At 41.7% G+C, this 15,190-nt stretch overlaps 1 protein-coding gene and 1 non-coding gene across 3 annotated transcripts in view; both read right to left on the minus strand.

Annotated features, from left to right (window-relative positions):
• Positions 1-15,190, minus strand: part of TMEM161B (transmembrane protein 161B) — a 132,793-nt gene that overhangs the window by 26,203 nt on the left and 91,400 nt on the right. The window lies entirely within an intron of this gene.
• TRNAE-UUC (transfer RNA glutamic acid (anticodon UUC)) lies at positions 14,506-14,578 on the minus strand. The gene has a single exon. It is a non-coding gene; the product is annotated as a tRNA-Glu (tRNA).

The following is a 15,190-nucleotide window of genomic DNA, read 5'->3' on the forward strand; positions in this document are numbered from 1 at the left end:
GGATGGACCTAGAGTATGCCATACAGAGTGAAGTAAGTCAGAAAGAGAAGAGAAAAACAAATACCATATGCTAACACATATATATGGAATCTAAAAAAAAAAAAAAAGGCTCTGAAGAACCTAGGGCAGGACAGGAATAAAGACGCAGACGTAGAGAATGGACTTGAGGACACAGGGAGGGGGAAGGGTAAGCTGGAACGAAGTAAGAGAGTGGCATGGATATATATACCCTACCAAATGTAAAATAGATAGCTAGTGGGAAGCAGCCACATAGCACAGGGAGATCAGCTCGGTGCTTTGTGACCACCTAGAGGGGTGGGGTATGGAGGGTGGGAGGGAGATGCAAGAGGGAGGAGATATGAGGATATATGTATATGTATAGCTGATTCACTTTGTTATAAAGCAGAAACTAACACACCATTGTAAAGCAATTATACTCAAATAAAGTTGTTTAAACAATAATAAAAAATTAAAAGTCAAAAAAAAAAGAGTGAGTTTGTAAGTGTTCCTTCCTCTGAAATTTTTTGAAATAGTTTGAGAAGGGTCGGTTTTAACTCTTCATTAAATGTTTGATAGAATTCACTCGTGAAGCCATATGGTCCTGGACTTTTGCTTGTTGGGAGTTTTTAAATTATTGATTCAACTTTATTACTGGTAATTGATCTGTAATAAAATAGAAGAAAAGTAATAAAATGGAAGAAAATAGAAGAAATATTTTCTATTTCTTCCTGGTTCAGTCTTGGAAGATTGTACCTTTCTAAGGATTTGTCCATTTCTTCCAGGTTGTCCATTTTATTGGCATATAGTTGTTTGTAGTAGTCTCTTATGATCCTTTGTATTTCTGTGGTGTCAGTTGTAACTTCTTTTTCATTTCTGATTTTATTGATTTGGGTCCTCTCCCTTTTTATCCTTGATGAGTCTGGCTAATGGTTTATCAATTTTTTTTATCTTTTCAAAGAACCAGCCTTTAGTTTCATTGATTTTTTTTTTTTTTTTTTTTTTTTTTTAGTCTGTATTTCATTTTTTCTGCTCTGATCTTTATGATTTCTTTCCTTCTTCTAACTTTGGGTTTTGTTTGTTCTTCCTTCTCTAGTTCTTTAGGTGTGAGGTTAGGTTGTTTATTTGATATTTTTCTTGTGTCCTGAGGTAAGCTTGTATCATTATAAACGTCCCTCTTAGAACTGATTTTGCTGTGTCCCATAGGTTTTGGATCATTGTGTTTTTGTTGTCATTTGTCTCTAGGTATTTTTTAATTTCCCCTTTCATTACTTCAGTGATCCATTGGTTGTTTAGTAGCATATTGTTTAGCCTCCACGTGTTTGTGTTTTTTGCAGTTTTTTCTTGTAGTGATTGAAAATAAGGAAACACAAAAGACCCTGAATAGCCAAAACAATCATAAGAAAGAAGAACAGAGCTGGAGGAATCACACTCCCTGACTTCAGACTATACTACAAAGCTACAGTAATCAAATCAGCATGGTACTGTGACAAAAACAGACACATAGATCAATGGAACAGGATAAAAAGCCCAGAAATACACCCACACACTTATGGTCAATTAATCTATGACAAAGGAAGGAAGAATAAACAATGGAGGAAAGGCAGTCTGCTCAATAAGTGGTGCTGGGAAAACTGGACAGCTACAGTACATGTAAAAGAATGAAATTAGAATATTCTCTAATATCATATACAAAAATAAACTCAAAATGGATTAAAGACCTAAATGTAAGACCGGATACTATAAAACTCCTAGAGGAAAACATAGGCAGAACACCCTTTGACAATCACAGCAATATTTTTTTGGATCTGTCTCCTAAAGTAAAGGAAATAAAAGCAAAAATAAACGAACAGGACCTACTTAAACTTAAAAGCTTTTGCACAGCAAAGGAAACCATTAACAAAATGAAAAGACAACCTACTGAATGGGAGAAAACATTTGCAAATGATATGACCAATAAGGGATTAATATCCAACATATATAAACAGGTCATACAACTCAACATCAAAAAAACAAACAACCCAATTTAAAAATGGGCAGAAGAATTGAATAGAGACATTTTTCCAAAGAGGAAATGCAGATGATCAACAGGCACATGAAAAGATGCTCAACATCACTAATCATCAAGGAATGCAAATCAAAACCACCATGAGAGGGATTTCACTGGTGGCACAGTGGTTAAGAATCCACCTGCCAATGCAGGGGACACAGGTTCGAGCCCTGGTCCAGGAAGATCCCACATGCCGTGACACAACTAAGCCTGTGTGCCACAACTACTGATGCCCATGCACCTGAGCCCATGCTCCGCAACAAGAGAAGCCACCACAATGAGAAGCCCACACACCGCAACAAAGAGTAGCCCCTGCTCACCGCAACTAGAGAAAGCCTGTGCACAGCAACGAAGATCCAACACAGCCAAAAATAAATAAACAAAGTAACTAATTAATTATTTTTTTAAAAGTCTGGGAGTTAAAACTTCATCAGGGACCAAAATTTTAAATAAAAAACAAAAAAAAAACCACCATGAGATATCACCTCATGCCTGTGAAAGTGGCTATCATCAAAAAGAACACAAGTAACAAATGTTGGCAAGGATGGGGAGAAAATGGAACCCTTGTACACTGTTGATGGGAACGTAAATTGGTACAGCCACTATGGAAAACAGTATGGAGGTTTCTCAAAAAACTAAAAATAGAACTACCATATGACCCAGCAATTCCACTCCTGGGTATAGATCTGAAAAAGAAAAACAAAAACAAAAAACACTAATTCGAAAAGATACATGCACCCCAACGTTCAGAGCAGCATTATTTACAATAGCCAAGATATGGAAACAACCTAAGTGTCCATCAACAGATGAGTGGATTAAGAAGAAGTGGTATATGTATACAATGGAATACTACTTAGCCATTAAAAAGAACAAAATTTTGCCATTTGCAGCAACATGGATGGACTTGGAGGGCACTATGCTAAGTGAAATAAGTCAGACAGAGAACGACAAATACTGTATGACATCACATATGTGGAATCTAAAAAAATATAACAAACTAGTGAATATAACAAAAAAGCAGACTCACAGATGAAGAGAACAAACTAGTGGTTACCACAGAGGGGGGACAATATAGGGATGGGGGAGTGGGAGGTACAAACTATTGAGTGTAAGATAGGCTCAAGGATGTCTATTGTACAACATGGGGAATATAGCCAATATTTTGTAATAACTGTAAATGGAAGGTAACCTTTAAAAATTGTATAAAAATTAAAATTTTTTTTTAATTATATAAAATGTGTAAAAGCTTCAGTACTTTCCATGTATTCAGAGAGAATTGTCTTCTGAATAGTCCTGTTAAAAAGCCTTCCCAGGGGCTTCCCTGGTGGCGCAGTGGTTGAGAGTCTGCCTGCCAATGCAGGGGACACGGGTTCGAGCCCTGGTCTGGGAAGATCCCACATGCCGCGGAGCAGCTGGGCCCGTGAGCCACAATTACTGAGCCTGCGCGTCTGGAGCCTGTGCTCCGCAACAAGAGAGGCCACGACAGCGAGAGGCCCGCGCACCGCGATGAAGAGTGGCCCCCGCTTGCCACGACTAGAGAAAGCCCTCGCACAGAAACGAAGACCCAACACAGCCATAAATAAATAAATAAAATTAAAAAAAAAAAAAGCCTTCCCATACTTCTCTATGTCCCCTCATCCTTCTAATTCTTCTTTTTTTTTTTTTTTTTAAGGGAAATAAACATTACTCATAGAGCAAAAACCCCTATGGTTAAAGGATTCCTCTCCCCCCAGGGGTAACCTCCATCCCGAAATTGGCATGCATCCTTCCCTGACATGTTTTTATACTTTTACTATGTAGTTATGTACCAACAACTTTTGTGTTTGCAGAGCTTTTTAAAAGAGATTAATATTATATTAATATCACATTTCATTTGCAATTTGTTTTTTTCATCCAACATTGCTTTCAAAACAGTCCATTCATTTTTAACTATTGTAGAGTATTTCATTGCAGGAATATGCCAGTATATTAATTCATTGTAGTCCAGACAGATATTTATGTTGTTTCCACAGTCCATGTTACACTGTACCACATTTATCTGTTATATCTCTTCTTCCTGCAAGACCATGAGCAACTCTACGACAGAAAACTTCCAGAATTCCTGTTCCTCTCCCTAACTTCCAGTACACCTGAGAATCACGGTGCACATAATGTGCTTTGCATGTAAGACGATGCTGTGTACCTGGCATGGAATAAGCACTCCATAAAAATGTGTTCAATGAATAAATGCTGACAAGATATTATTTCATCTTGTGCTCTGTACTTACCTCTCCACAGTGTAAGATTTGAGGGGGAACTGACTCAGTTTTCACTAGAAATTCGTGTCGAAGTACACATCTATGAAACAAAGTCACTTCACAATTATCCTGCTTTCGCATTAGAGAATCTCAAAGCACTATATGAACCGCGATTTTCTCCAGTGACACTTTTCCCTTAAATGTGCCTCAAGGTCAGTTCAGAGCAGTATTCAAAGCCTGAATACCCTTTACCGGTGGCTGGCTGGCTGGCTGTAAAAGACCGGTAAATCAGAGTCTGGATGTAAGTTAACAGTAACAACCTACTACTCCCAGGTCTTGTTTTTTCTTCGAAGATTTGGTTTTTCTTTTCATGGGTCTTGTTTGCGCTCTAAGCGCTCAGCTGTGCCACTGGAGGCGCTGACTTTAAATGGCACACCTCAGCAGGCCTTGTGCCCCCAAGCCCTCTCCTCCACGCGCCCGCTTCTCACTCACCCTGATTCTACTAAGCAGATCTAACGCTGTTTGATCTCACCTCCAATTCTTTGCGGTTTAAGGAGCTGTGTAGCCTTGATGCACAAGACAAATACGCACTGTAGCTCTGGACTTACAGAATCATCTATCGTCATCCTGCCTTTGGATATGACCAGTACATTGTGTGTTTCACAGAAATTAATCTGGTGCTTAGGAGGAGAAAGGCATTTCAAAACCAGTCTGCGTGCAGAACCTTCCTACAGACCCTGCAGAGGCATTTTCAACGCCTTTCGCCCCGCCCCGGCTCAGCAAGTCTCAAACTTGACCTTCGAGAGGATTTCAAGGGTAGTGCCTTCCTCCCTTTCCCTCGTAGGCCTCCTTCTGGGAAACAGCTGCCCGGGACCAGAGCTCTGAGAACCGCCCGTCTAGGCGCTGGGACACGGCGGGGAAACCAGAGGAGGGGCGGGCGGGAGGTGGGGAGGGGACTGAGTTGGGGGAGGAGGGCGTGGGGGGGGCAGGAGAATATGGAGGGAGGAAGAAGATCATCTGCATATGCATGAGGCACCCAGCACTGCCCTCTTCCCCGGCAGCTGCTCGGGTGGGAGCGGAGGAGGGAGGGGGTGGAGAGGGGAAGAATGAGGCGGGGGCGGGGCGGCAAGAGTAGCGGCTGAGGCGGACTTAGGTTTGGAGAACGGAAGAGGTGATTTGCATGGAGCCTTGTGATTGGCTGAGGGCTGGAGGCTGGGTCTGAGAGGCGGTGCCTGAATGGTTTAACGGACAAATTACAGGATTCATTTGGCTACAGAAAAGCTGAAGAGGGCCAGGTCTGCGCAATATGAAGCCTGGCCGCGAGGGGGCGCGATGTCCCATCTTTGTTCTAGTTAAAGGCTCCTTTTCTCTCCTCCCCACAAGCCCTCCGCCCATCCGTGTCCCCCCCACACACAGACACGCAGAAAGTGCAGAGAAATCCTGTGATCCAGTCAACTGGCTCTGCCCCGTCTATTAAGAAAGATGAACACTCCTTTCTCTTCCATCTCCTTCATGGGAGACCACTTTTCATTTCAGACTATCACAGCAATAAATATTCCTCAAGGAATAAAAAAGGCACTTTGCCAAAAGATAAGAGAATATATATGAAACGGGTGTATTATAGAGGCAGACAATTCATGTAGGCAGGGGAATAGGCACACGTATGTAAATATGCACATAATCACCCTCAGAACACAAAACATGGAGGGGGGCAGAGACATACAGGAGAGAACACACATCACTCACAAGGTGCTCACAGGTTGTACACACTCTCCCATACACCCACTGACCAGCACACCACCACCACACACACACACACACACACACACATACACACACACACACACAGACACGGACCTCAGAAAAGGCATCCAAGTGAATTCACATGCAGTGGAAAGACTGCCGACAAAATATGAGAAGAATTTAAATGGCTCATCCCCTCCCCCTCCAAAAAATACTCAAGCGGAATGATTCTATTTGCATAATACTAATATACACAGGACGCAGACACAGGCAACAACAAAAAAAAGGCTCCATTTGAGGCACACACCAGAGAATGCGTGTACACGCGCGCGCGCGCACGCACATGCCCGCGCAACTGTGGGCGGGACACACCCACAGCCTGTGTCCTCCGCCCACAGGCACAAGCAGAAGACAGATGCCATCAACAGCGCTCAGTACAGTTTTCCAGAAAACACTAACGCGAGAAAAACGTAAGAAACCTACCCTGCTCAGCCACAGAAGCACCATTAGTGAACCCAGGTTTTCTAAATACACACACACACACACACACACACACACACGCTTGTCAGACAAGAGTCGGGTTCAAAGAAATAATGGATGCACGATAGATAACAGAGCTAGAGCATGTCATCAGGTTAAACAATACTTTGAAATTACTTCACCCTGAGATGGCTTTCTGGGATGCTCCTGAAAAATCATACCTAAGAAAAATAAAACATTTTCATTTATTCTGCTTTTCCTTTCTTCTTTTCTCCTTTCCTTCTTATTTTTAAGACAGAATAGGAGAATCCCCCTTCCGCAAAGGAGGATAGCCCCTGTTTTTGTTTTGCGAGCTCCTGAGCTCTGCCGTTGATTTCCCTGGGAGGAAGGTGCTAGGGAGCTGTCCTCTCCGCAGCCTCCCAGCCAGACAGCACCACAAAAGGCATTATTACACATTCCAAATAACAAGAGCTGTCTATATATTTACAAATCTGTTCAAATATTTAACCTCTTAACTTGCTAAATATCCCCTCTTCTCCCTTTCTCTCTTGCGCTCTCCCCTCTCCCCCTTTCTTCCCTCTCTCTCTTCCTTTTCCTTTCTCTTTCTAAACAGACGGGGAAGTGCCCTTCTGGGGTCCAAAATGTGGCCAGGGGTGCTGGGCTTTACCTCACCCTCTTTGAATGCCAATTTCGTTTCCAGGAAATTGCTCCTTTGCCTGCCAAAAGATCGGGTTCGAACCACCAGAGCTACCCTTTTCTAAAGGACAAGTTTTGATGTTGCCTCTCAGTTTTTAAACTGCCGCCAAAAGGCATCTCTTAAATAGGAGGCATTTTCCTGACCCTTTAGAGTTGCCAGTGCCTCCAATCTGGGAAGTTTTCCTCGACACTGTACCTCAAACCCATCGAGGAACTAGTTAGTAGAGGGGCAACTTGTATAATCCAGAACCTTCTAAAGACAGCCAGGGAGTTTCAACAGTATTTGGTGACCCAACCAAGGCCAGGGTTTAGGGACATGCCTATTGCAGGAACCAAATTGGAATGCCACCGTTGAGAATTTCTTACTGCCCAAATCTTTCGTCATGGGGCTGATAAACTCACTCTGAGGGCCAATGTAGAATGTAAAGTTGTATAGCAGTGGGCCTTTAATGCAGCATAAACCTTAGATGAAACCAAAATCCAGGTGTTCTCACTTTGATGCATAAAAGGAAAAGAAAAGTTGTGTGTGAGCTCAGCGGGAAAGGAGCAGGCGACCCGCTGGGGCAGGGAGGCTGCTCACACCCTACCCTCCAGGCAGGTGACCTGGGTAGACTTGCCTTTGAAGGACCCACAAGTACCCTTACTCTGGAGTGTTCCGGCTTCATCCAGGACCCTGCTGTGACACAATTTAAAGTGCCCTAAGGGAGCTTCTCCGCGCCATTCTGGGGTTTTCTTTTCGTAAAAACAAAGAATTGCAAGGAAAATCCGGTGCCTTTAAAGTTGACACAGAAAGGAACACTTCCTCTGGGCACGTTTCCTCCGGCCTCAAATAACTTTTTTATGTATTTTGTTTGTTTGTTTGGGGGTAATGCAAAAAGTGAAAGTGCAGTTTGGCGAGATAATGAGATGTATGTCTCCATGTCAGATTTGTTCGCTTGACCATATTTCAAGTTCACGATCTTCAGACGTCTGTTCACCTCTGAGGCGCCCTACCCACCAGTGGCCAGAGAGCACCTTAGACAAACCAGCCTTCACCTCGGACCCTAGCCCTCAGCGGACTCAAGTTGGGGATACACCTCTGAGAGGTCCAAGAACTCCTTGCCCCGGGTATCTGCCAGTCGCTGACTCTCCCAAAAAGCTGAAACGCGCCCGCCTGCGCGGTAATGACCTTTGCTCGCTGCTGTCCCGGCTGGCACGCCGAGCCAGGGGCACTCAGGGCCGCCCAAGGCTTTGGCAAGGGGAAGGCGGAGGGAGGGAGAAACTAAGGTGTACTTTTGTTTTAAAGAAGTTTGCTGAAAATCTTTACAAATGCTAAGTAAGAGAAGGAGAAGGTTGAGTTTTATTTGTTTTGTTTTGTTTTGTTTTGTTTCTGAAAAGTATGCTTACTCTTTGTGCCACGCCAAACCCGGAGGAAAACGTTGGCACTGCATTATTATGCTGTGTATTCTGTAAAATGCCATCTATTTGCATGATCATGAGATGGTCAGGACATTTCTCCCCTATTGCACAAACCCCTTAGGAAAACTGTGGGCAGTTTAAGAGTTTTCTAGTTTTACCCTGATTGGAAAAGATATTCATCCAGAGACATTATCGAAATCTGCGAAAGAATGAGGGCTGCTTGTTATGCGTCCTTCGTCTCCAGTAACGTGTGCCACCCAATTAGAAGCAATTTAAGCAATCAAGGCCGTTATGAGAGAAGGGGGTGTTAAAAATAGGTTTTCTATAGACTCAGCACTCTAATTCGGAAGAAAATCTAAAATTACATACGTATCATTTCTTTATATGAAATAAATATATAATTCCAGTGTCTCCTGTTCGCTCTTTTTTTTCCTCCATGGTCCCTCCCCCATCGCCTGCCTTCCTTTTGGAAATTCATAACAGAAGCGAAATGTAAAGCTCCGATGAAGAAAGGGGACTAGGGTTCCTAAAAAGTCTTTCTGAGACCAAAAGAGAGGATCTGGTTGGGTCTTGGCCCAGCCTTTCCCCGGGCTCCTCGCTGTTGTAGCGCCCTTGGTAGTGGTTGCTCTCTGACTTCCAATCCGTGGTGAGCGGAAAAAATCCCAGAAGTAATGCCCGGAGCGGAGGGACCCCACTCCCGGAATCGAGCTATATGACCCCAGGGCTCCTGGGGGTCAAGGGCTGGCCGACGGAGACGGTGCGCTCTGGTCACTCGAGGCAAATCAGGATAGATGCTGACACACGCGTACAACTTGGGCGTTAGGGATGCAGAAAAAGGGCAAAGAGGATGTGTTGGGATAAAGGAGGTAAATAAAACAGGTACATGTTTCCAAACAGAACGGGAAAAGTAGAAATCAAAAAAGTAAATCAAAACAAAAGATAGACCGCAAAGCAATGTCCTCTAGCAGAAGCAAGAATGCAGAACTAGGGGATGGCACTTCCCACCCATTTCCCGCGTTCCCACCGGGCCTGCGCGGGAGGAGGGGGTCCCGGACCAGGGGCAGGTGCGGGAGTGGCTGACTCGCGTGCCTCCTCCCCACCCCCGCCGAACCTGGCCCTCCCAGCACTGTGATTTGAGAGGCAATTTTATCCTCCCCAGCTCTCCCCAGAGAGCTTTAGAGAGCCAGAGAGAGCGGGTCAGGAAACGGACAGAAGCGAAGCTGTCAGAACTTCCAGGAAGCGAAGGGCCAGTCCCCGCGCTTCCTGCAGGCGACGGGTCCGGAGTCTTTGATCCCTTTGGCCACGCGGGCCCAAGTTCTCTGCAGTGAGTTGTGCTCAAAGCCAAACGTCTAGGACCTGAACCCTGAAAGCCCTGGCAGGGTGTGGGGGGCGGAGAGGAGTAGCACCCGAGCCTAGCTCTGGGCCCAGGGTGGCAGGAGGTCGCCCCTGCACTCACGAGCGGACAACAGCTGTCTCCAGGGGGCTGAAGGCCTCCAGAGTGGGAATTAATCACGTGGTAGTAACACCCTTCAGAACCCAGTCTTCTGGAAGGAGCTTTAAGGTCAAAACAACATTCCCTTTCCAAAACTTCTAAGGGTAGAACATGAGTGAAATGCGGACGGTTCTTGTCTCAGAGGTGCCACTGTTTTCCAAAACAATAGAAGTTCCAGAGGAGGCAGCGATGCCTCAACAGGACAAGCTGAGGATCAATGTCTGGGTTTGTCAGAGTGTGAGCCACAGACCAACTGCCACACAAGAAGAGGCGGACGCCAGGGCCCCTCTCCACCCGCGGGCGATTCTTCACAGAAGGTTCTCACACACAGCTACGAAACTACTGCAATACTAAAATCCTTCCTAATAGCACCTAATTTATTTCCTATTTGTTCTGCTTGTTGGTATCTGTTTCATGAACTGAAACCATTTGATTTTTAACAAAATGATCAATTTAATAATTCAGAAATTATTTCTATTTTCAAATAATCTTCCCTGGAAAGTAATGATGAAATTTTTTCTTGAATTTAAAGCTTCATGAAAATTTCTTTGAAAAAATAAATATACTCTATTTCTACGTAATTGAATTAGAAATAGGTGACATTTAAAAATGTATAGATATTAAGAATATTTATGCTAATGAGGTGTTCTGATTTGATAAATATAGTTACAAGCATTTCTTCATTTAATTCTTCCTTTTGCTACCTAATGCCCTAATATGTTAGGGAAGAAATCAGAATAGATATTATTGACAAGTAATGGTACCCTTTTAAAAGTTAAATTTGTCCTTTAAATCTACTCTTTTCATATACCAGTTTGAAAGTTTAGTACACACATACACTTATATGCATAAAATATAATATAGCATTTTCTCTGCTATAAACTAGCTAGGTGAACTTGATGAAGTCTTTTGTCCTTACTGGGTCTTGGCTTTGTTAATTTTGGGAGATTGAACTAAATAATCTATAGTTCAAAAATTGTAGAGTTTATGAAATATTTTACTTCAATATATTTTGCAGTTGTATAAAATTATAGGACAATATTAATATCAAAATAAATATTTTCCTATTTTATACAAATAGTCTATATTTAAACTGTCTACTCTATGTAATACTCTATGTTTTAACTGTCTAAGAGAACTTTCTAACCTGATCCATCACCCCTAACAGTCTAAGGGTCCATGAATGTACAGGAAGGATCATAAAGAATTTTGTATCTTTATGCATATATCTACACTTCTGTAAATGAGGTCATAACTTGCACTAAATTCCCAAAGTGATTCATGATTCTAAAAAGTTTAAGGACAAGTGATCTATACTGGAAGCATTTATGAACAAAAACACAACAACCACCCCAGCAATCCTTGCATTTGCCTTCCTTTGCATGTATGAAAGGGTTGGTTCTTAAAGTTATTTAAGGGCACCAAATGTTATGTGAACTTCTACAATAGCACCCGATCTAGTTGTGGAAACGAAGATCTCAGGAATGGTGTTATCTATAAGAATTGTATGCCCCTAAAAAGAGCTTAAATTTTTCCTCCAGCTATTGAAGTTAGTGAATTAATACCTTTGATAATTTTACAACTTTCTCTGGAAGACAGCTAGTTTATTTCAGCAATTATGAGAATCAAAAACTATGCAGAGAATGTGGTCTCTGAGACTGTCCTTGAAATTGTCTTTTTCTCCAATAATAAAGAATTTTTTCTCAGTTCTTTTCCTCCTCTCCCCCCATCCCTCCTCTATTCCCAATATCCAGTCCACACTTAGGACCATTTTTCCAGACTGACATGAGCTTATTTAGTCTGAGCAACATTTTCAGGGCTCATCAGCAGCAAATTACACCAATGAATTTTTTTTTTTTCAGTTTGGCCCCAAGTCTATGAAATTAATTTCTATGTCAACCATTACAACACTTCCCTTGGAAATATCAGTGACTGCACAAGCCACAGACAGATCAAGTGTAGGTGCTCCATCATCTGAATGGGGTTGGGTTATGTTTTCAATTGGAACAAGGTATTAAGTGATTAAACTGTGCCAGCAGACATAGCACTTTTATCAAGCCCTTTTCTTTCCAAGCAGGCACAGGGATAGTCAATCTCTGGCCCTGAAAGTCTCCAAGGAAAACTTGGAATGCTTCAGGAAATCATGTTTGCAATTAAAGCACGGGCATTTTTCTCCTCATCACAGAATAAAAGCTGAATACCATTTTTGAAACTTTACCTTTTTTTTTTTTTTATTTCAATAAGCTGCTTAAGATCCTCTTATTCATTGACAGGATTTTTGGCACCATTCTGCTGCACTATTTCACAACCATTTAATTGTTAAATGTTAACAGATTACAAGTGACTTAACAGAGAGGCACATTCAGAATTCCAGACATCATTATCTTAATTCCTACCACAGCCAGATTCACACAAGACAGAAGATTAAATACCAATTTGGGTGCCATATTTTGCCTGCCCTTTTGTTGACAGAGGTAGAACACTGGTATGTCTTCACCTTATTCCCATCAGCATACCTGGCACATGGCTCAGAGAATAAGTGAATTAGTAAATGAATGAATAAATATGCAGGCTACGGACTTCCCTGGTGGTGCGGTGGTTAAGAATCTACCTGCCAATGCAGGGGACACGGGTTCGAGCCCTGGTCAGGGAAGATCCCTCATGCTGCGGAGCAACTAAGCCTGTGTGCCACAACTACTGAGCCCATGTGCCACAACTACTGAAGCCAGCAAGCCCAGAGCCCATGCTCTGCAACAAGAGAAGCCACCGCAATGAGAAGCCCATGCACCGCAACAAAGAGTAGCCCCCGCTGGCTGCAACTAGAGAAAGCCCGCGTGCAGCAACAAAGACCCAACGCAGCCAAAAAAAAAAAAAAATTCAGGCTACCTAATATCTATTTGACTACTTGGAACCATAAGAGAAGTGGCAGTTTTTTAGTGATTCCTATAATGGGTCTTTTATTGTAAGTGCTCTTACATGAAAAATACAAAACGAACACAATAAAATACTAAATACATATCATAAATCTGAAATAAAATTGTTAAGCTCCTCATTATCATAAAATTCTTTTTAAAAGTCTTCCAACTGATGGAAATGGGGTAAGTAAAATCTAAACTTCCTTGGGAAGATCAGGAGGTTATAGTGTCAGGCATTGATCTTAGCGCTTTGTGTGGATTATCTCATTCAATCTCCCAGGAAAACCTCTGAGATATGGACTATTATGACCATTTTACAGGTGAGGAAATTGAAGCCCAGAGCGGTTAACTTACTGCTCAGCATCGTATGATGCTGATGACTGGTCTATGCTGGAGCCAAGATTCAAATAGAGGCAGTTTGATTACAGAGACAAGAGCTCTTAGCCATTAGATGGTACCTAACACAAAACAGTGTTAAATTGATGCTCATATAATTTGTTGAAAGAAATATACAAACATGACAACTAAATAAATACTCAGAAAAATAGCAGGTACTTGCTTCCAAGAATCCAAGGATTACACTTATATTGCTAATGGCAAATAGATAGATAGGTAGGTAGGTAGGTAGGTAGGTAGATAGATAGATAGATAGATAGGCAGCATAGCATGGACTGGAGAGCCAGGAGAGCTGGGTTCACATCCTACACACCCCCATCCTCCCCACAGCATGCGGGATCTTAGTTACCCCCAGCGACTGAACCCATGCCCCCTGCAGTGGAAGTTCAGAGTCCTAACCATTGGACCACCAGGGAATTCCCTGGATTCACATCCTTAACTCCCCATTTTTTGACTGTGAGACCTTGGGCCAGTTACCTAACTTCTCTGAGCCTCACTTCTTCAACTGTAAATTGGCAGTAAAAATACTAAGCCCATGGAATTGTAATGAATAAACATAATGGATACAAAGTACTTGATATAAAATAAGTATATAATAAATGTCAGTTGTTATTATGTAGACATAAAAGGCTGAATTGTATCCTAATTGCAGCTCTATTTTGAAAATTGAAGTGACAATATTCAGTTAGGTTAGGCTCCCCTAGCTACATCTACAATATCCCATGATTTTTCCATTCTGATATTTTCATAGAATGTTACACTTAATATGTTCTGTTACACTTAATATGCAACCAGTTATGTTCTTTGTATGTCAGAGATAAATTTTCAATCTCCCTGCCCCCTACTAAAAGCACTATCTTGGAAGTGTTAAGAATATCTCATCTGGAAGAGGCCTGAAATATGAGGAAGATTTGTGCAAGGGCATGAAGGAGGTTGAAAGGAAAGTAGACAGTCTTCTTAATCTGGTCATTAATTTTCCTGTAAGAAGAGCTCTCTCTGCCCCTTATTTATTTTTTATTATATTTATTTAATTATATAATACTTATTTTATTTTTTATTTATTTATTTTTTTGCCACACGGCAGGGCTTGTGGGATCATGGTTCCCTGACCAGGGATTGAACCCGGGCCCTTGGCAGTGAAAGTGCCGAGTCCTCACCACTGGACCACCAGGGAATTCCCATAATATTTTAAATTTTTAATCAAAGTAAAGCATATACATTGTTTTAAAAAATAGTATGGAATGACTTAAAATGAAAAGCCACAGTCTCCTGCACTAACTTTCTCTACTTCCATTATAGCCCCTCATAAAGAACAACTTTAAATATTTTAAACTCTTTCTGGTGGTTCTTTTTCTGGTGATTACCACCATATTGTTAAATGTTTATACATCTACCATGGGAAATGCAGATATAGGTTACTATACCACTTCCCACACCTTTTCCCAATATAGTTTCATCACTATTTTTTAGTTTCTACATTGTTTGCCTTTTAAATTCTAAATAATACATTTTCACATGTATTTCTTGATACAACCACCTCAGACAATATCCTTTGATTTCACACTTTAGCTCTCCTCCCATCTTTCACCACCCAGTTAGCATTCTTTGTAGTTTGTATTTACCTTACCAAAATTGATGACATTACATTCTGCTTTTTTAATTCATAAAATTAAGTTTATAAACATTTTTATAAGTTGAATATAAAATTCAAAATCAATAAAGTTTTAAAATTGTTGTGACAATATAAATATTATTTATTGTATAACCATACTTATATTTCGTCTTA

Source organism: Eubalaena glacialis, chromosome 4 (assembly GCF_028564815.1).
Source record: "Eubalaena glacialis isolate mEubGla1 chromosome 4, mEubGla1.1.hap2.+ XY, whole genome shotgun sequence".
Classification (NCBI taxonomy): domain Eukaryota; kingdom Metazoa; phylum Chordata; class Mammalia; order Artiodactyla; family Balaenidae; genus Eubalaena; species Eubalaena glacialis.